The 22,067-nt window shown below is 37.6% G+C and overlaps 1 protein-coding gene across 5 annotated transcripts in view; it reads right to left on the bottom strand.

The window, feature by feature from the left end:
• nav3 (neuron navigator 3) overlaps window positions 1–22,067 on the bottom strand; it is a 384,230-nt gene that overhangs the window by 273,247 nt on the left and 88,916 nt on the right. For 3 of the 5 annotated variants that reach the window (XM_031898936.1, XM_018092258.2, XM_031898937.1), the window contains one exon: window positions 8,158–8,299. The exons of the other annotated variants lie outside the window; for them this stretch is intronic. The gene's annotated coding sequence lies outside the window, so the exon portion shown is untranslated. The remainder of the gene's footprint in view (window positions 1–8,157; window positions 8,300–22,067) is intronic. 5 annotated transcript variants of the gene reach the window in all.

Here is a 22,067-nt window from a genome sequence, read left to right as displayed (position 1 = left end):
AAACCATTCCTTAACATGCCCAGGGCTGGAAAATCTATTACTAATTTCTTGGGGCAGTGGGGGCCCGCCAATAAAATTTTGACTAGGGCCACTTGTACCTTAAGTGGCTCTAGTTGAAATTTCATTGGTGATTTTTGGGCAAAGAGGGTCTCACTTTCTGTTAGTAATTTATTCTTAGCAAGTTCATACATTTTTAAAAACAGGAGTTTTTAGTTACAAGTTTCTAATGATAAAATTGCCAATTCACCATACCATATCAAGGTAAACTCTACCTATATGGTGATCCTGACAATTTCTTTGGTTGCATTTCTTAGGAAAAAGTTCTCTTGATCAAAATATTATTCTCACGGTCTCATCCTCCCTTACTGTAGACTTTATAGAGAAGACATCTCAAAGACCAACACCCATTTTTAAAGGCATAGCGGGACGGGTGTGGTGGTGCAAGTGGAAAGTTTAGCCTTTTGTTTGTGCAGTGAATTGTGAAATAACCTCTTTCCATCCCTCTCATTGCTGGCAATATGACAGGTTAAAACACCAGCACTGTTTTTTTCTGCTGCACACAAAAAGTCTTTAACACACTTTGAATTGGCCCCTCCAGCCCTACCCATGCCAATAGACAGTGTTGGTTTTCAGGTTCCTCACTTCTTAACTTCACTGTCATTTTTACTCCTTTCTGATTATTAGTCTCTGGCACACAGTCCTTCAGCCACGGGAATGTTGTTTCCATATCCATACTTTATAAACACCAAAAACAGGTTTGTGGTCTGATTGCTTCATACGTGCACAAGAACCATATTTCAGAACAAGGATGTCCTCCTCATGGCGGCTCTTGTACATCACTCACTCAGTCTGTATAGGAAGGTGTCCTCTGTTTCCCACTGGTGTCATAAACATGAGAACCGATTTAAATTTATATGTGGGAAGGAAATGGATGTCTGCTTCCTTAAATCCTCTGAATAGAGACCCTTTATTCACCTCTTCTGACAGCTGGTCACACTGTAGGAGGGAACACACGTCATTCTTAGGAATGTTCTCTAGTATATAATTCATTTCCGTTAGACTCTCGCTCGAGCGGAAATTGAAGTCCCCGAACAACTCATCAAATCGGCTTGTCACATCATCGGGATCGGAGTAATTCGGGATTGTGTCAGAAACTTTTTTAAGGAGCTGCAGGTCTTTGATAATTTTCTCATAATTCTGGACCCTTTTCTTCACTTTGGAATCTCCTGATGTTCTGAAAAATGTAAATGAAACAGCCAGAGCCACTTTGGTCTTGATCATTGGGAAGAACCTTGTGGTCACTGTTGCAGATTTAGCCTCTGAGCAGAACCGCACAAGATCTCGTCTCATAAAGTACAGGACACCGTGAGCTGCTGAGTGGAGCAAGACATAACTATGTCCAAGTGTCTGCTGCAGTCGGTTCTCAAATTTTTGCCTGTTTGGGCAGCCTTCTTGCACTCCAATGACAAAAAGGTCAGCGCCGGATGGAAATAGGAAATCATCCAGTCTATCAGGAAGATCCTTTTGTCCATTTATATTCCATGTGGTGATAAATATTCTCAGACTTCTCTGTGCAAGACGTTGTTTTAATTCATCTTCTCTCAATAAGCCTTCTCCAACCACAGGTTTCTCTTCTAGATGAACTCTATGGCTGGTCTTGCTTACTCCAACCAGAGGTCTCTCATCTAGATTAACTTGCTATGGCTGGTCTGGCTAGAACAAAATGCAGGGTTCTTAAAAGTGGTGGGTGCCTATGGGGTATAACTTAAATACCGGTAAATGGCTACCACTGATAAAAATACAAGCAGGAGACAGATCGAAAATAGGAAATGCTGAGAATAAAAAACTGGTTTGAATACAATAATTGCAAATAGAAGAGCCAAAACCATCCTCCTGCTGTTGGGATGTTTTCAGAAATGGCTAACAGTCCAGTCATGGGTAACTGCCAATGAAAGGTTCACAAGGATCGTAAGGATAACTGAAGTCAGTGGGTAAATCTCATCAGTATCTCTCATCTGTTCAACATCTCTGAGTTCTAATTCTTCATGTACTTGAAACAAATATGCTGAATGATCATAGGAAAGAAAACTAACTAGTAGAAAAAAATGACCCAGTGACAAATTTGGAGACCCTGACATTAAATATGTGAGAATGGAAGAAGTTAAATTTACCCACTGAAAACAATGAAAGAAATGTGATTGGCTTTTGGCGGCCCCGTCCACTTTTTTCTAAAATTGAGTACACAGTCAGCCAGTGACTGACTCTGCAAAGTTTGGGAAGCCTGGCAAACCAATAAAATTCAATAGGTGAAATCTGATTGGCTGTTGGGGGCTCTGCCCACTATTTCTTGAACCGCAGTTACTTGGTGCCTAACTCTGCAAAGTTTGGGGTGTTATAACTGTGAGAATGGCAGCAGGTTGAATATCCGCCAAGTCAATAGGTAAAATCTGATTGGCCCACTTTTGGGCATTCAACAATCATCATATTTTCATTCAGGCTGACCCCATGACTACGTGATTCAAGTTTGGTGAGCGTAGCCTCAAAGCTGTGAGAGTGGCAGCAGTTTCAATTTCCCAATTAAAGTCAATTGGTGAAATTTGATTGGCTGCTGTTGGCCCCTCCCATTGTGGGTCATTCAACAAATGTCACTGTTTCATTCTGGGTAACCCCATGATTATGTTATGTCAAAGTCAATAGGAAAAGAAAAGAAAAGAAAAGAAAAGAAAGAAAGAAAGAAAGAAAGGAAAAGAAAAGGCGGAAGAATAAGCTGAAGTTGAAGAACAGTATGTTGGGTTTTTCAAACCAAACATAATAACAATAATCATTATCTTGCATATTTTCAACATTTATCTTTAAGATGCCAATGCAGCAAAGGGAGTGAAGAAAAAAGTCCAAACATATAAAAAAAAATCCTAATAAAAGTATTTAGGGGGGTGGCCTGGGGTAAAACTGGGCCAGTTATTAAGCAAACTTTACGAAGAAAAATTCAATTTTCAACTCCATTGCTTCATTAAACCTAACAAACACTGGGAAGATGGATTGGAATGAATAACTAAATCAATAATTCTTACTTAAACTTTCTTACTGCAACTTTCTTTTATAATGCAACGTAAGCAATATTAAATGTGCAATCGATTATAAAACATGGCTTATTACAGGATCAAATAAAAAGAGGATATAGATTATAATTAATTCTTGGCATGGATATTCTTTGAGGTTATTGTAATTATATTTTGTTTCTTCCAACCCATTATAATCTACTAAAATAACTAAATACATTTTGGTTTACAAGACTGAATTTGTATTTGGCTGTGCTTGGCGGAGTTTAAATTTAACAGGAAAGTATACCCTATAAAATGGGGTTATCTTTAAATTACAGCTGCAAAATATTTAGTTGTAAGCTGCAATATTGGTTGCCTCATCCAAAACATTATTCATATACTTCTCCAAACCAACACAAATCTATGTTGACATATGAGATGATATTCTACTGAGGTTCACAGAGATATTACTATCATCCAAAAATGTATTTACATTTTTAAAAAACAGTAAAAAAAAACCTGTTTTTGTTTCAAAGGGCAATATGTTTCATTTTGCTCCCTACAAGTCACAGGAGTCCAGCTGGCTGTATATGCATGGTTATTCATCAAACTTCTGCCCCTAAAAGGCGTGGGCTTACCAGAAATTGAATGGAGATGCAGGCAAATCAGGACATAACCCTTTATTGTTTTTTAAATCTCAAACATTGGGTGATACAGAAATATAAGATTTTCTTCACATTTCTAGTACACCAGTAACCTGCAGGGTAATGGTTATAATATATAGAACAAAGGGATTTTAGACCACTAACCCTTTTGAAGCAAAGCTGAGTCAGAATCACAGCCCTGGAAAATAAACTGTAAACATTCCTCTGCCAATAGAGCAGTGTGGCAACTGTCATATATATGCATCATATATTAGCCAATGTAAGCAGAATAACCAATGTACACAAACACAGTAAATGTTTATTTCAAGTAAAATAAATAGCAGAACCGCCACTAGTTATTAAAACATTTTCCCTTTAAGTAAAGCCAAACTTCACCTTACTATTGCAAAGGGAATTTCTAAGAATGGAATATACAGTGTAATCAATCAGTAATTGGCACATATATATTGGGCAAATTTGCACCTTGACAATAACCCATAGCAACCCTCAACAATTGCTCAGACAGCTGCAAGTAAGACAATAGGGTTGCCACCTGGCCGGTAAACCTGAAAGGGCTCTTATACAAGTGTTTTTGTGTGTCTGAACTGAGCTGCCAGTCAGCTGTTGCCTAGTGACATTAATACAATGGTATATACACTTGGGGTGCTGCCACATAAAGTATTACGTCTCACGGGTTATTTTGTAAGGATAATAATTTACACACTGAGAAATAACAAGAGAATTTATGCATGACAAAAAATGCAGTACCTTATTTTGTCTTTATGATGCTTAATAGAATTAAATTTAAAAGTAATTACATTAATATTTTCCAACAGAGAGGATTTAATTTTATTATTCAATCTATGTGCTTCTCTGAATGCAGTGCACCTCCCTTTTTCTCTTTGAATACATTATTTTATCTCTGTGTTGCAGCTCTGCAAACTCTCTCTCACATCCTTTAGAAATGAGAGAAAAAAATACAAAAACTATGGCAGCATACAGTACAGTTTAACAAAACCACACTGTCTCTTTAAATAATACAATTCCTTTCATGGCCTATTGTTAGAATACAGTCACAATCAAGCTACATATATAGAACTGTAGAGTATCATCATTCACATGGATATAACATGAACCTTTGGTTTTATCAAAGAAAACAAATGGATATAACAAGGTTATTTTTTGCATCATGGTCTGTTTTTAACACACAGTTGTAGTTGTAAGGTTGGCTTTGTTCTGCCACAAAAATTTATGGGGGAAAAAAAAAAAGTATTTTGGAGCGGTCATTTCATTACCCTAGCAACCACTGAAAAAGGAAATAAACCTGGAATATAAGAAACCTGGATGGTCTTCTCTTATTAATAATGCAAAGGAGATATGAAAGTATTTATATTTTGTGCAAAGTTCTATTATAGATTTACACTCCAATAAAACAGATCTTTCTCACGCTATATAAAGCTGCAATTCCCTGTGGCCTTCATGCTTCAAAATTCAGCACGTGAAGCAGATCCTTTTTTAATTAATGCAATTAATTTCTGCAAACAGGGAGCAGGGAACTAAATTGGCAAACACCTCACAGTAAGATGACAGACACTAGAATAAAAGGAAGCATCAATATTAATGCATTTTGTGCATACAAATACTGGTTAGGGTACAATAATCTCTATTTAAAATGGTTTGTTAATGGACAAATTTAAGAACTGTTTATTACAAAAACTATGTAAAAAGATGTATAAAATTATGTCAAGAAATAGAATATTGTGATATATAAATAGAATCTCTCTGTGGGTTTCACCATGGTTCTCCATTTTTTTCAATAGTCCAAATATACCCCGGCAGGTTGCAACTTGCAACTGATGAAATAGGCCCTAGTGATGGATGTGCATGGCAGCTTTCTCAAGATGAGCATACAGGAATAATTTCACATGTCTGGCGAGTCCCCAGATGAGAGGATACTTGCCTGAATTGGCCAGAGATTACTAGCATTGCAAAGAGCTGAATAGAATGATCACACTATCCAAACAAAATATGAACTTTTTTCCTTGAGTAGACATAAACATATTGCGTGGGTCAATGAAGAAATGTAATAGCTGAGACAAGTCTGAGAATAGATAAAGGGTTAATATGCATTAAGATGGTTTAATTCATCTGCTGCATCTCATTTGCATGTTTCATTGTGTCATAAAGGGCTTTAGTCCACAAAAGCAGTAATTATAAATCCTTTGCAACAAATAGGAAATCTGTGGTACTTATTGGCAGAGAATTAATTATTAGTTTGATATTTTACATAACACTTCTATATTGACCGTTACTGTATGGGGAATCCCTATAGAAGTTCACAAACAATTTGTATGGTTTTGGGCCATACACCTATACATATAAATTTACAGAAACATGCAATTTATAGTCAGGCCTCCAGTAACAGGTTGGCCCACTCATGTTTTAAGAGGTGCATTGTTTGCATCGGTAGACAAATGTTAATGGGGATTCTACAAGAGGCAAATTGGCCACCTTCTATTTAGGAGAGGTGGGTGAGTTTTCAATAAGCACTATCTCCCAGTATGAATTTCTGAATCTAGATTAAACAGGCACTTTTTTAAAGCCCTATGCCTATGAATAAACTAACAAAGAACTGGATATGCAGCATGCACTGTTTCACCTGAAGAAGGGGCCATCCCCTGAAAGCTTGTGCTATCTGTTTCTGCAATAAATGAGTTAAAGGCATTGCTGGCATATTGGTGTGCTTTTTCCCTTCACAAAGGTACATAGAAAAGGCTTGGGAGCAGCTGAGGGGGTCAAGCACCCTGTGAATGTATATAAGTGGTGTGGCGAAGATTTCTTTCTACTGTATGGAAAGGCCATAATTATGTTTGTTGAATAATTTAATATTAATTTTTGTATTAAACATGCATATGGTGCAATTTTTCTTTTATATGCCACCTATATGCTTTATAGGAAGAATGTCACATTCCTTTTAAACATATATAGCTCATTAAAAGCCCAGCAGAATGGGTCCAGATTTCACATAATAACTGAAATCATATAGTTCAATTACGGATGCTTCGTTTAGTTTTCATTCTAACGTCTCTGTTGGTAAAGATGTGACACTTTGCTTAATCAAACCTTCTATCCTCAGTGAAAGATTTGTAGCTGAATATTGTTAGTTTTACAGCTGTGGCCATGACATTGTCATTCACAGACTGGTGTAACTCATAAGCTTATCAGGCAGAGGGCACTCCTCAAGAAGACAGCGTCGTACTTTAGATAGCAGTAAAAAATATCAGATGCAGATATGCTGGAAAGGCAAGAGAATAACAGCTCTGCATGAAAGCTAAAACGAGATATAAAGATGAATACAGTGGAACAGAAGGTACAATTTACTCTTAGTAATGTGGTCCCTGGTGCCACTGTTTGTCCTTGACTTACTCTGGGTTCTTGGCTACTATTTATCATCACCTGTAATTCATTAGTGCTGCAAAGAAGCCAAGCTGAAACAAGCAGTAGGCTCCCCAGCAAGCAGAACTGTTACTTCTGTCAGTCCTTGCTATTAAATGTGAATATTAAGAGCATGATTTGGGGTGAAGTTGTTATTTTATAGATATCTCCATGTTCACTAGCAAATACACCCAGGGGTCAAAAGTAGAGGAAGGGGGGGGGGGGGGGGGTAGCCAGTTTGGCTGTAATGGGTTTATTTTAATTTGTAGACCTGCATTTGACATATGTATAAGCATCAATACTGTTTATGGAATATAAAATGTCCTTAAGATGAAATTCTGGAATGATATGCTGCAAAGACTACCAGGATTCTGCCTAGCAGGACCCAAATTCATGATAACATTGGCAGGAAAGAAATTAATATGTATGTTACTTTGGCAATAATGTGTCTATTTTAAAAGTGCCTCTTTACATTAAGGGTACATGAAATATTCTGTCTCTGTCTCCTGCTGTACTATTGGGTGCCAGAAAGTCTGTGACTACAGCAAAGAGACCATTTAAAAAACACATAGGTACCCAATGTTTTACTGACAAGCTGGCCTGGTCCATCTAGGTTATAAAATCCCCCCGCCCACTCCCTGGGCCTGATTTTTTTTTTGTATATATTTGTTAAGGGCAAATAAGCAACAATTAAGAGAGAGTTATAAAGCAACAAAAAGCAGATAACCGAGCACAACCAGCAAGTGCAGCAGTTTTTTCTCAAAATTCCAGCATAATTGTGGGAGTGGAGCAAGTAGTATCTTTAATTAATATGTTGTTTTGTCAAATATAATCAGTCTAAACTTAAAAATGAACAATGATAAAAATGAACAATTTTATACTAGGTTTACTGACTGGTAAAATGTATTCATGTTATTATTTTTACTAATAACATTATTATTACCTTTATGAAAATATCATAGTGTGGCCTTCCTTTGTTATGTTATCTATTAATAATAAAATGAAGCATCGCTTTTGCTCACTGGTGGCAACTCTACCTGTATAGTTAGTTGTGGTTCATATTCACAGCCAGTTTGTTTGTAGCCCAGTTTAGAGCAGAGGCTTGGGATCTTGTTAATAGGAATATGTCTCAGCAAAGGTTATGGAATTCCAAGGAGACCTTAGTTTGCTCAGGAACTTCTGTAAGACATCAGTTATACCTTATTACATTGCATGCATTATAAAAATCCTGATTTGATGTTTCAATTTCTTAAAGACCACCACAACATCAGCAAATTGTTTTATAACTACTTTATATTTTCATATACTGCTTTATTTTTGCTGAGAATGGCAAAAAATGAGATGGCTTTCACCAATAAGTAGATCACGTTCCAGTGATAAAAAATTAATGGGTCCTGAGAAAGAAAGGCTAATGAGCAACTACATCTCATGAGACCTGTAGGCTTTACACAAATCAAGAGCAACGACAGCTCATCCTTCCTAGAAACCTAGGCTACAGAAAAAACAGACCCTATACAGAGCCACTAAATCTATGCTGAAGTCACTATACCAGTATTACCAAGTAATCCACAACACAGAGCAGGCAGTTGGTTTTCCCTGTCAACCCAAGAGGCTTCAGAAGATCAACAATACAGAATGATATTCCTATTACTCAGATGTGGATTATATGATCAGTTTTACTCCCATTTATTGTTCACTAGTAGAAACCAAAGAAATATTACAATATCTATTTTCATTTAGTTATGGTCAGCTGTTTCCAGTATACCCTGGATGTTAACGATATGTACACATATTAATGGAATTTACTTCAAAATATGCAGTTGTTTTCAGCCTAAATTGGCAAAATAAAAGGAACCCATTGCTCTCCAGGTCTTGGAAATTACACTGAGGGCATTGCATGGAGAAGCAACAGTACCCCACTACATTTTTAATGGATGGCTTCATTTACATGCATTTTCTGTATGTTGGCCATAAATTATCATATTTTGTGCTAATTAAATAAGAATCAAAGAAAGCTAATGAAATATAACCAATAGGTTTGATTTTGAAAACAGGAACGTTGATCTTACATTACAAAACAAGAAACATCATCCATAGCAAAAGTTGCAACATTATACACTGTACAACTGACATGATGCTGACATTAGAAATCAATTATAAAATGGCACATTCTGAATGATCCCTTTTTACAGACGTGTGTGTTGTTGCTCTTCGTTATCAGACACTTTGGGTTTGTAGGCAGTGTCGGACTGGCCCACTAGGATACCCTCCTGCTCCTGACCATTTGGCCTGTTTCATGGTCATTCCCTATTTCTGAAAGAGAACAAAGAGGAGAAATAGATGGAAGAATAGATTCTAGCAGGTAAATAAAAGAGACTAGGAGAATAAAGAAGTTGGGCGAGGAAAGGAGGAAAAATAGTTTGGAAAGCGGGCCTAGGGTCTAAGGTTTTCTGGTGGGCCCCTGGGTTCCCAGTCAGACACTGTTTGTAGGGACTATCTGCTGTGTCCTGTTTAGTTCCAGACCCAGACAGGCAATCTGTGGATTCTGGCAAATGCCAGAGGGGCTGCTGTAAGATGCCATAGACAGTCACTATTTAGTGGGCTGGTGAAGGACTGTTTGGTGTACTGGAAAAGCCAGGGCCTATTTTGAATCCCATTCTGGAACTGTTTAGATTCACATACTTGCTGAAACAATTTCATTTGTATCTGTCAATGTTAGTGTGTTAATGTATTAGTACTTCAAACACATTAGATCTGATTTGATTATTTTTCTTTTTTTGATGCACAGACATTTCCATTGTTTGAATAGTAATCTAGTTCCCCTTTTTATATTCACTCCGTGCTGTATATGGTTCTTTTATCACAGGCTACTACTATTATTTATATTCCAGCTGCTTACTTTCCATGACAAATATACAGATTTTTACCAGAGCTTGCTCACTGCACCATACTGTATTTTTCCTGCAGACTTCTAATGTAAATTTGACTGCAAGAACAAGAATTTCATCATTGCTGGGTAGATTATTAAGCACTCGTTCCCTTTGGGCTTCATGCCTAAAAATCCGACACGAGAAGCAGATTTTTTTTATTAATTAATGTAATTAACTGCAACAAACAAGAACTGAATTTGCAAATGATTCTTAGAAGCAACATGGTAATGTTTAGCTCTGTAAGTAGAATGCCTGCAATGTTTATGGATAAAGCGATTTATTCTCTAAAGATGTTCAACTGCAAATGGAATTTAGTACTTGTCCAGTCTGGAAGTTTATAGACAAGGCTAGACTTGAATTCCCCCATGAAACTTGCACATGTTACTATTCACACATGGAGGCTTTGGTTCAGTCCACTGCATGGGCATTATGGGACAGCACGTACAGTTAAAACTTAATGTACATTAGGGCATTGACAGAATCATAGCTTTGAAAATAAAATTAGTAATTTAGTGCTGTCTAGCCTAAATCCTAGGTGACACCTATCAATGGTGCTGTGGATGAGGCGCATATAGTAGCAGAAATTCTGTGAAATGCCTTATGGATTTCCAAGGTGCACATGCTTTCCATGTGAAAAATGTACTACTAAAAAAGCAACATAAAACTTTTAAACATATTTTTAAAAATGCACATAACTAATGAAACAGCATATGGCATTTACATAACTGCAACTGTCATTTTAGAAAGAGATGGGAGTTAGAAAAATAGAAAAAAAGAAAGTTCTAGAACATATCAAATGCAATTGTGTGCGTTTCGTTGAAAATGGGGCACAATGTGCCAAAAGTCCATACATGAGAAAGCAGTCCCCCCTTACCCCCTTCACACTTACCTCTATGGCATCAGAACAGGTCAAGAGGGGGCTGAATCACAAGTGCAGAGAATGCTGTTGCGCTCTCTGCACTAGAAGAAGCAAATCTCCATTTTTAAAACATTTGGTTCTTAAAATTACCAGAGGCAGATGTTCCTTATGGCAGGGGCAGCCCTTTATGACTGTGCCAGATTATTTAGGCACAAGTGAGCTGCCCCTATTGACACTAGGCGCAAAGGAAACCCTGGAGCTACCACAGGAGGTGCCCATAGGTCCAGGGCTCCCCCGTGTCAATAGGGGTGTGGCGCTCAATTCCGAATGCAAGACAGGAAGGACTGAGAAGCACTGAATATAACTTCATGTAGGCGCAAAGAGCACATTTTGATGCAAGTACATTTAATCAATGGGGTTTAATGCACAACTCACTTGCAGTAAATAACACCTATTGAGTATTGGTGAATTACAGTTCACTATGCCCTAGCATTTCCCTAATCACTGGACAATGTGTTTTTTGCACTTCCTTTTAGACTGTGCTTTTGTGCTTTGACCAACACTGAAATACACATTATTATAAATACATCAAATATGTTACATGACTTTTAGAGCACTTTCCTAGCATGAACCATTATCCACAGCTCATGTGTCGTTGTTCAAGCATATGAAAATGTTTGTAAATCCCTGGTTCCCTTTCTGCATTTGCCCTGGCTGTGTTTTAATTAAAATTAGGATTAACCATGAACTATATATATGTATATTAAATACACACATACTGTACAAAAAAAATGCTACACATAAGCATTGTATTTATATTAATATTTCATACAGTCGAAGCCTGAATATAAGATTTAGTTTCCCTTGGAAACAAAGCAGTATAGACTAATAGGCAATTTAAAGACACATTAATACGAATCTTGAAAACCAAATAGCTGTACTGGAGACTGAAAGTTATAAAGACATGCAAACCAAAAAAACAAGAGCCTGATCAACTAATATACTATTTCAATTGTTTGTGAAGAGAAATATAGTAATAAGATTAAATGCATAATGTACAGGTGTATGAAATATGAAAAAGTCATCTGTAATGCCTACACCATAGCACCAGCTATTACTGAATGGGCTTTCAGCTTGGAAAATGAACAGTTTACAGAATATTATTGCTGTTATCATTCTAAATGTGAGTAAAAAAAGTCTTATGAATACAGAACAACTACTATCTATTCATGAATATTATTAAGGTTAGATTAGATTTAGATGTATAAATACAGTATTTTAGCCTGTAACAATATAGTCATTTAGGGTTTAATATTTGTATTATTCTATTGATAAAAAAGGAGAGGGCACATATAAATTAGAGTTCTACTGGACACTGCATGCTTTGAGGCATCATGTTCACAATAGGTTTCTATAATGATGATCTTTATAACTCCAATTCTGTAAGTGTTAAAAAGGCTTGCAACCCAAAGAAATAAAAACATAATTCATGGATTAAGGTATTTCTTGTGCAGACTTACTCACTTAGTGCTCTGCTAAAGCCATCCTCTGTTCCCTATCTATAGATGTAGCAAAAAAAAACAAACAAAATTGATACATTTTACTGAATGGAAGCAAAGAACCAGAAAGAGCATATAGGGTTAGTACTTTAGCACTTACTCTAGCAATTCTACTCTGTCAATTAGAACTGCAAGTTGTTTCGTATCCTGCTGTATATCTCCTTTTCAAATCACTTTTGTGTTTCTCCAACAACTTCAGACTGAGGAGCAAATATCTGACATTCTTACATTCTCTCATGTAAAACCAATGGCGCAAGAGCTCCCATTGAAATTGATGTATGATTTCCGCTCCATTGAAAGCATCACTTTTCGGTATATAGACAGTAAATTTAGAGATGCTTAGACAACTGGTTGATAGTAAAAAGAGATAAAACATTTCCTGATTAAAAATTTTATTTTAAATTGTGATTTTGCATTCACTCCTATTGTGTTTAGTTACATTCTATATACATATTAAATTTAGATAATTACCTAGCCTAGACCTATGTAAGAGGTTATGGTGGAGCTTTTCATTTTCATTTTTATCCCATGAACACTTTCTCTAGAGAGCAGAAAATGTTCTTAGATTTATAGTTAGAGAGTAACAATGACTGTTTAATTACTTGTGACAATGTTTTCATAAGAAATATTCCAACCTTTCAACTGCTGATCTATATTTGTAAACAAAGGATGTTTGGTTCCACGCCCACTGTCCCCTTATGGAAGCACAGTGATCAAAACATCCATTTCAACTGAAGAAAGCTTCTCAATTAAATAGAAGGGAAATAATCTGTCAGTGGTAGACACTTCTAGCAGGATTCTTTGATTGTTTCTTATTTGAAAGAGTTCAGTCTCCCAAAATGCATTTTTTTTAAGAATTCCAACTGCAAATAAATTAGAAAAAAACTTTAAAAAAAAAACAAACTGCTGACAACAAATGATCAAAACAAAGCAGCATTTAAGATGGTGCTCTAAACCTTTAGATTTGCCAGTAAATAATGATTATCAGTAGCGACAATTTTATAATTTTTCCCTCAACACTTTTCTTACTTTTAAAGAGTATATTCTTGACCTTCTTCAATAGAAAAGATACATGTGCTACAACAAAATGAATTAAGTTTCACAGTCAATATGTAAAATCATTATTCAAGAAGTCTCAGTATCTTATTCTCTCTTGTAGCATGTCTGGTCTAGTCTTTCAATTGGTATAACATTACCCTCATCACCTTTCCTAGCTCTGTCAGCCAAGAGTACTGTTTACCACCCTATTACTTGGATATTGATTGTTTTCAATGACTTTGTAATCAAGAGACTAAACAGCATCAATGAGAAAATAACAGCACAGAGCAAAAAAAAAACACGAGGGGAGGCTAAAAACATTAAGGATTGTAAGCCTGAGGTCAGTAACGAAACTTATCCATGCAAGGACTAAAATAAAACAGGCACACATTATATTTTATTATTATCATTATTTTTATTCTGCTACAATAAACTGTACTAGACAAAACAGTAAGCCCAAATTTACAAGGTAAAGAAGAGTACTGCATTATCATATATACCATCAAATTCTGATATTTTCTTTTTATATATTGGAATTAATCACAAATATGCTTTGTCCATTTCAAGTGTGTAAACTATCTTTTAGGATGTTGTGCTTGACACACTATGACCCATTGCAGATCTGTTGTTTTTATAAATGAACTGCAAAAAGACTCATCTAAGCACTGTGCTGAAATGGACCCCAGCCTTAAAATTGCCAGCAGGAGAAAAATTGAATATGAGAACTGCTCATGCTATCTAAGAGCTGTCTAGCCTCTTATAACTGCTATGTGTATTGCTCCAACAGGATGATACCTAAATGCTTGCAAACCTTAACGTGACATTACGTACAAGAGCACCTTTTCTGTACTGGTGATTATTGATTATTGGACTATTATTTAATCTCACAAATCATTTAATTACAAGTTATACTGTGAGTCATTTTGGAAAAATCTTAAATTAAGTCTAATCAGTATGAAGTTACAGAAAAAAAAAGATGAAGTTGATGAAGAATCTTAAATATTACATGCATTTCATCCCCCTCCAGCTTTGATGACATCAGTAACACACAGTTGATGTTGCCATTTATACACCTAAGCATTGCATCATTAAGATCTGCTAATTGTGCAGATTGTTTGGCAAGAGGTCTGACTGACAATTCCTTAAACGTGTGAAACCAGAGCATGGATTCAGGGGAATGAGTAATACTGCCACAAAGTAGTAGATTTAATTAGAAAAAAGAATATCGTTCTGATTTGCAGATCTGAAACAATGGTATCATATTGCAACACCCATCAATGTAATAATAAAAGAGGACCTTGTACTTGATTCTCACTATGTTGGGTGCGAAAACATGGATTAATTTAATGTTTAGATGATTTTTAGCAGACAAATTACAGAAAGATCCCTTTCCTTAAAATTCCCTGGTCCCAAGCATCCCAGATAATAGATCCTATACCTATGTCATATATAATTGATTAAGCCTATATCTGTAATACACAAGTTTAATTCTAAAATTACAACACTGCCAAAGGTTACATGGATACATAGATGACAAACCAATCCTCTCCACTGTTCTAAATATAGTAAACAGAATAAAAAAAACAAAAGAAGCTAATAAGCCTACAGAACAGGATTGATTTTGGGAGCTGGAAATTAACAATGATTCTGGTAAAGACTGATAATTTAAGTGTTTTTTTTTTTTCTTTTTAGGCTCATTTGGATTTCAGAAATACACTAAAAATGCCCTATTGTTACACATCTATACAACTGACATATATAGAACAGATAACCCCAACTGATCCTAAACTGGATTGTTTATGCCTTGCACAACCTCAAATTTAGCTAAACAATGTTAGTGCTTTCAATAAACTCTCGGTCAGTGGCTATTTACCTTCACTCTACTCAGCTTCAGCCTTAGGCAGATGCCACACGGCTGATTCTCGCTCTAAAGAAAATCCCTTGCCAATAGTCTCTTTGCTGGCACCAGCCTCCTAAATTGTCTGCAACTGGAACATACCTTCCAACACTTTAGAACTGAAAAGTGGGACGGCTGTTCTGAACGGAAAGCCACATCCCCTTATAGCCACACCCCATTAGTTTACATGTCTGCCCTCAAAAACACGCCCCTTCTTACATCATGTTTGCATGTACAGCCTTACAAATGTGCGCGTTTGCCACAGGTCTGAGGTCTGTGAATAGGAATTATCAGCCAGCTATAGACTTGCTGATAATGCAGGACATTTAATAGGTAATCCAGGACTGCGGGCAGCCATCTTAAATTCGGGACTGTCCCACACAATGCGGGCCACTTGTGAGGTATGCTGGAAGCGTTGTGTCCACCAAGGTGCAGGCACACAAGGCGCATATTGGATTGAAGTGCGAACACCAGTGTTTTTTTATATCTGCCACATGTGTCTGCTGAGCCCAGTGGAGGGGCTGATTCTAGGCCTGCATTTTTCCACAGGCCAAGAATTAGATCTGTGTGGCATCAGTCTTACTATATAGTACCTGAGATCCAGCATTTAATGAATCATTTATTATTTACTACTCTAAAGTACATTATATTTAAGTTTACTTGTTTATCTGTTTTAGAGAATTGTTGAGAGATACATATGTATTCTAGTAAACTACTTTTTTACTGTGCAACAGCTTTGAACCTTTTATGGCAAGGAGCCAGTCAACTGGGACTTCTCCAGATACTGTACCTGAAGCTGGTAGCTGCAATGGCATAACATACTGTGACTGGGGTTGATTAGAGCTACATGAACCATTTTCACGTTAGCTCCTGAGAAGTGAGGGATAGTTAATCCTGCTGCTGCTGTGCAATGTCAAGTTCATCCTATTTTTCTCAGCTTTGCTGCCAGTTCCTGCTCTTAATGTACTGATCATTTTAGTTTCCACGGACTCTGTTCTCTTTTTTTATATGTTTCATATAATACTTTTAAAAAGCCCTGTGCACAAAAATAAAATGATGGTTTGCACTTTATATTACACAGTTTTATTGACTTCCTCCATCACCAAATTCAAACTACATAATTGTTATTTTAAAGGTTCATTTTACTAAAAATGACATCTCCCCTTTGATTTTGCACCCTTTATACTTTTGTATCTTATTCATCCTGTTACCTCTAGCTTTTTTTTTTCCCTTGTGCCAGGGGGCGGAGGGAAAGTGATGAAGTAGATATTACCCCAGTAGCAGCAACCTGACAAATGCTTCATCATACAGCTTCCTCTTGGGGTGGAGCAGTGTTATTTTAACTGAATTATGCCTTTAATTAGCTCATGCCAACCTGTCTGGATTAAACCAATTAAAATCATGTACAGTGTTCTGCCATTTGTGGATACAATAATTCCGTGACCAAACAGTTGTGCCCAAAACCAGTAATCTAAGTCATCCATTTTATATAACGTAGATAAAGTTCTACATAAATACTCACTCTCAAACATTAGCATAATAATACAAAATATCATCAATATGAATCAGTGCTCCTATGCAGTCCTTATCCAACTGGATTTTCAAACCTGGCCAATAGATATCTGGTTAATTTTCACAAATCTGTCAGGGATGCTATTGGGAACGACCCATACAGGGACATAGAAGCTGCCAACTTGGTCTGTAGTGGCCAAATCTGTAGTGGCAGGTTAAATCTACCTTTGTATAGCCAGCTTTATGTTTTGTTCAGTTTTATATTGAAAATTGTTTGTGAAACACAAACTAAACATATTCTCCAATATAAACATGAGCTTTTTACAGCTGTTATGCTATTCTTTTCTTTAATCATCAATATCATAAAAAGAAATTGAGTAAAATGTGGTACAAATTAACTGTAGTCACTTATTAGTAGTGAAAACCATTTTATTTGGTTCATAGTTTATTATAAACTGAATTATCGATGTCTGAAATAGATGAAAGTAATAAGCGGGATACTGTGCCTTTCTCTGGGATTTATAGATTGCAAAAATGCATTAAACACAGTAAAAGGTTCTCACTAACAGGCACAATGAGCTGTTTATGGTAGAGCTAAACAACATGTATCACCATAGTGAGCTGACTGCATCCACTATTGAACAATGGATAGAAGGCACACAGGCATATTAAGGATAAACAGAAACAGATTTATAGACATTTATCTTGGATTCTGAGCAAGCATCGATTTGCCAGTGACAAAGTGACACTGTAACCTCAATCAAGAGGAAGCAAGGAAAAATAAAGCAGGTAGAGGAGAATTAAGACTATAGAATGTATGCTGTTTTTCGCTTTACTTTTATCTTAATATTTTTATATGTATGCAGGAAAAGTTGTTGTACCATGCTAGCCAGTCAAAATCTTACAGGGCAACCCTTTTGAAATAAAAAACAACAAAAGTGTTATAAACATATTGTCATTTTCCATGTAGAGTCATCTGAAGATGTTAAAGTAGAAGGAAAGGTAAAAACTAAGTAAGCTTTATCAGAAAGGTCTATGTAAATACGCTGCACAGAGTTCTCCTCCAAAAGAAACAGGGTTTGTTGTCCCATTGTTTTCCAGTGCCAGAGACACGCAGCTCTCTCCCCTCTCCTGCTCCCCCCTCCCTCAAGAACTCACCCCCCCCCCTTAGGAATGTGTGATCTGAGCCAATCAGCAGGAAGCTTACTCATAGTCTTATACACTGAGCATATACACCGGTCAAGGTCTTGGTGCTGGAGCGAGGCATTATGGGAACTTTCTTTACAGAGCTCCACGTTTTTTTTCCTATGAGGCTTCTGATCATCTGAAGGGGAGAAATATGGGGAGACTTAAGGGCACTATTGAGAGAACTGCAGTTATCCCTGCGTGTAGGGGGTGCTGTAACTGTTGCTTGAGGTGACAATACTGTCATTTGTTGCATAACCGCATAGGCCCTAACATCATCTTCTTGCACCCGCTCTATGGCCTCTTTTTGTGTTCGAAGAAATGTAATGTCAGGCTGAGCCCTGACTCTCTCTTTTAAGGCTTGTCTTAATGGAACACTTCGTAGCCCAGCAACAAATTGATCTCACAGCAATTTATCTTCTTCACCAAGGCCTCGGTTTTCTTTCCTTCTTAGCTTTTCCCAAATTTCCTGCAACGCTAGAGCAAATTGTTGTAATGACTCCCCTTCCCACTGAGCCCGGGTAAAAAGTTTTTTCCTCAGAGCAGTTGCTGATGTTGTATCACCGTACAGTGTTTCAAGGTGCCCTAAAATCTCTCCAAGAGTACCCCGATCCTCTGCTGGGATAAGGAAAACCGTTTTTCTTGCATCTCCTTCAAGAGAATTCAGGGCTAAATCTGCATGAAACTCTGATGGTATACGATATAAACGGGCTGTACTTTTCAGTTGTTCTGCCCATTCACTGATATCCATATTAGTGCCGTTATACTTTGTAACTCCAATAATAGGCATAGGTAACATGGTCATGGTGGCTCCACTAGCTGGTTCACCTTGGGAACTGACAGAGCTTTCCATCTTTTTATATGGTTAAAAGGCAATGCAAGTGATATACCCTGCTCGCAGCGCCAAATTGTGTAAGGCCTATTTCACCAGGCACTCAGTTTTGGTTGCTGTTTGTCTTGCCAAGCTTTATCCCTTGGTGGAAAGTATTAGCACCCTAAATTATGAACATGGGTAACCCAAATGCCCTTGTGAAGTCTTACATATGGATGCAGTATTGCAACATGGAGTTCTCAATATATTAGGGTCAAAACTGCTGATATACCAGGTGATGGATAGGTTTACAAATAAAACAGAACACTGGAAGCTTAACTGTAGTTTACTAGGTTTCCACAAAACAAAATAAGTAACTCTTTCCCTTTATAGCACATAGACAGGACCTTTACTGTTAACATTCACAGTACTCTCTGACCATTTTGCATAAATTATGTTCGATATTTAGACACTCTATACATCACACTTAGTAGCCCAAAGCAATTAACTTCTCTCTGTCATTACACTTGGTTAAAGTGAGAATTTTGAGTAACCTTTTCTTTTGTTTAACAAATAGCAATGTACAACATCACAATAATACAGAGTAAACCTAATGTACCTTAACAGAAGTGTTACCTTTACATAACACTACTCAGGAACCTGGTGTACACCGTGTGTACTATAGGACCAAACTCACTGGATGTAGCAGGCTCCAGTTATGGGATCAGAACAGCAGAGGTTTATGTTTATGGAGCATTTGAAGAAGGCACTTATGAAGTCTGGAGTCCGCAAGGAATTCCTTAAATAGTGCCTAGGGAATTTGTATATCCAGGTAAGCTTCTTGAAAAACTTTTTGCCAACAAAAAAATGGTTTTAGGGAATTGGCCCATAAATTGGTTCCCAGTACATGGATAAGTCAGGATGAAATTATTGAAGAACAGGAAGGACGGATGATGCTGATGGGGCAGTTTAATGTTCTGGCCAGAACTGAAGTTTATGCCCTTAAACAAATGCAAATAAACTAGGCTTGAAGCCTTGGTGCAGCTTTGGGCAGCAAGGGTTAATGCAGTAAGCTATTGCAGTCTGTTGATACAACTTTGGTTTAGTGGCTCCTCAGGATCAACATTCCCCAGATAGACTGGAATAATTCTCTTTTCTCTACCTGCTCCTGGTGCTGGAGGGCCCTCTACTGGTTAGGCAGTGCAGTCCGTTCTCCTCTTTCTGCTGCTCAGCTGTTCAGGTTCTCCCCTGTCTCCTTCACAAGCAGCTGGTGGGCGTGTCCCTGTTCTTAGCTGGTCCGTTCTGCTCTATTTCCTGCAAAGCAACTGGTGGGCGTGTCCTCCCTCTGCTGCTTCCTGTTAGCTGTTCCAGAGAGAGACCCTCTCCCCAGGTACATGTGACTCCCCTGATAGCCTCTCAGCTCTCCTGTCAGCACCCTGACACTTCCTCTGCACGTGCTGTTCCTGAGTCTGCCCATGTGCTCCTTCCATAGGCTGATCCCCTGCAGTGTCCACAGCACTAGTACTCAGATCAGCTGTATTAGTAGGATGGCATATTGTTCAGTACACCTCTGGGATCAAGGATCTTAAATATACCTTCCACTACCCCTCTGCTGTTCTTCACAATTAGGCACAGTAAAATGAATATTTACATTTACAGATAACTTAGAACCTCTCTTTAACTTTTCATGTTATTAACTTATTATTACTATGACTCCTTCAGTACTGCCCAAAGCTTCTACCAATTTCTAGTGACTTTATCAAGCAGATTATACATTTATAAAGTAAATACACATTAGTCACATACAGGTAAATAATGCTTTCTTGATGGTTGATACCAAGCCCCTACATGCGATTAACTATTAGCCTTTCCTTCTCCTTTAATGGAAATGATGTATGCAGTTTTCCAGACAAACAGAAAAATTTGGTGTATTTCCACCAGTGTTGAAGGTGGGATACAAGTAGCATCAGGTAAAATCCCTGGTTTTGCAGCAGGTAATGCTGTGTTTATGTTACTGGCTTAGGAAAGGCCAAATGAATAGGTCCCTGGAGTGAATGAAGGGAGAGCAGGAAAGACCCTCCATTCCATACTCCACTTAGTATTTTCAGTTGGCCAGCTGTAAGGAGCTGCCTGATTAGGCTGCAGGTGAGCAGCAAATAAAAGGGCTGTGGGATTACACAGGGGGGTTGAGTTGGAGGTTGATTCTTGACTCAGAAGGTCATTCTCAGAGTGGGGCACAGGGCAGGAAGGCTGCCTGTGTCAGGAACTTCTGCCACTACGAGGAGCAGAGGGAGTCGTGACCAGGCAGATGAGTGCTGAGAGGAGTCAGCAAGGCTTAAGGTGAAGCCTGAGTGTTCACGAGTGTAACTGTGGACGTGTGAAAGTCACTGGGGACAGTGAGAAACCCCGTAAAGGTTCCAGAGTGTGGAACTAACCCTGGAAGCTGAGAGCCCTGAAGAAGGGACAAATCATAACCCTGAACTCTATATGAACTGTCTTATGTTGATGGTGGTAAGAATTGGCCCTAAATAATACCTGTGTTTTGCATGAAAAAGTTGTGTCCCTGTCTCTATGCTCCAGATCCTCTGCATACCTGCCTACCATTGCTAATTCCCCCCAAAATTACGTGTACAGACAGTCAGCATGTCACAGTATGAAATGACTTTATAATTATTTCTAAATCATTAAAAACACAAAGCTAACTATTCTCTGAAAGACCTTGTTCTGATAGGGAAGAGTTGTTAATAAGGTGTAAACTGAATTCCAGTTTGTGTTCTTAAACTGAATTTGTGTTCTACTTTACAAAATTCATCAACAGTGTTTCCACTAAAGGGAAAATATCTTTCCCTAGTATCTTGTAACTAAAATATGATAAGATTTTAATTTGCTATGGCACTGCACCTTTACACCTTTCCATAAACTATACACCAGATACCATAAGTACTGGAAAACAAATAGCATTTTGATTGCTGCTACTGAAAATGCTACCTCCCTGCCCGTGTGGTTCAGGAGTCCAGCTTGATTCCCCCACTGCTGTCCCTTCATAATTACATATTGAGAAAAGCAGTGTTTGTAGGCACCATCTTGTCATGTTAATCTTCTCCTGCAAAGTGACTGTAGGCACGGCGCATGTGTCGTTGGAGTCAGATTGGCTAC

Source organism: Xenopus tropicalis, chromosome 3 (genome assembly GCF_000004195.4).
Source record: "Xenopus tropicalis strain Nigerian chromosome 3, UCB_Xtro_10.0, whole genome shotgun sequence".
Lineage (NCBI taxonomy): Eukaryota > Metazoa > Chordata > Amphibia > Anura > Pipidae > Xenopus > Xenopus tropicalis.
Note: the sequence above shows the minus strand (reverse complement) of the source record. Positions and strands in the feature narration are given on the sequence as shown.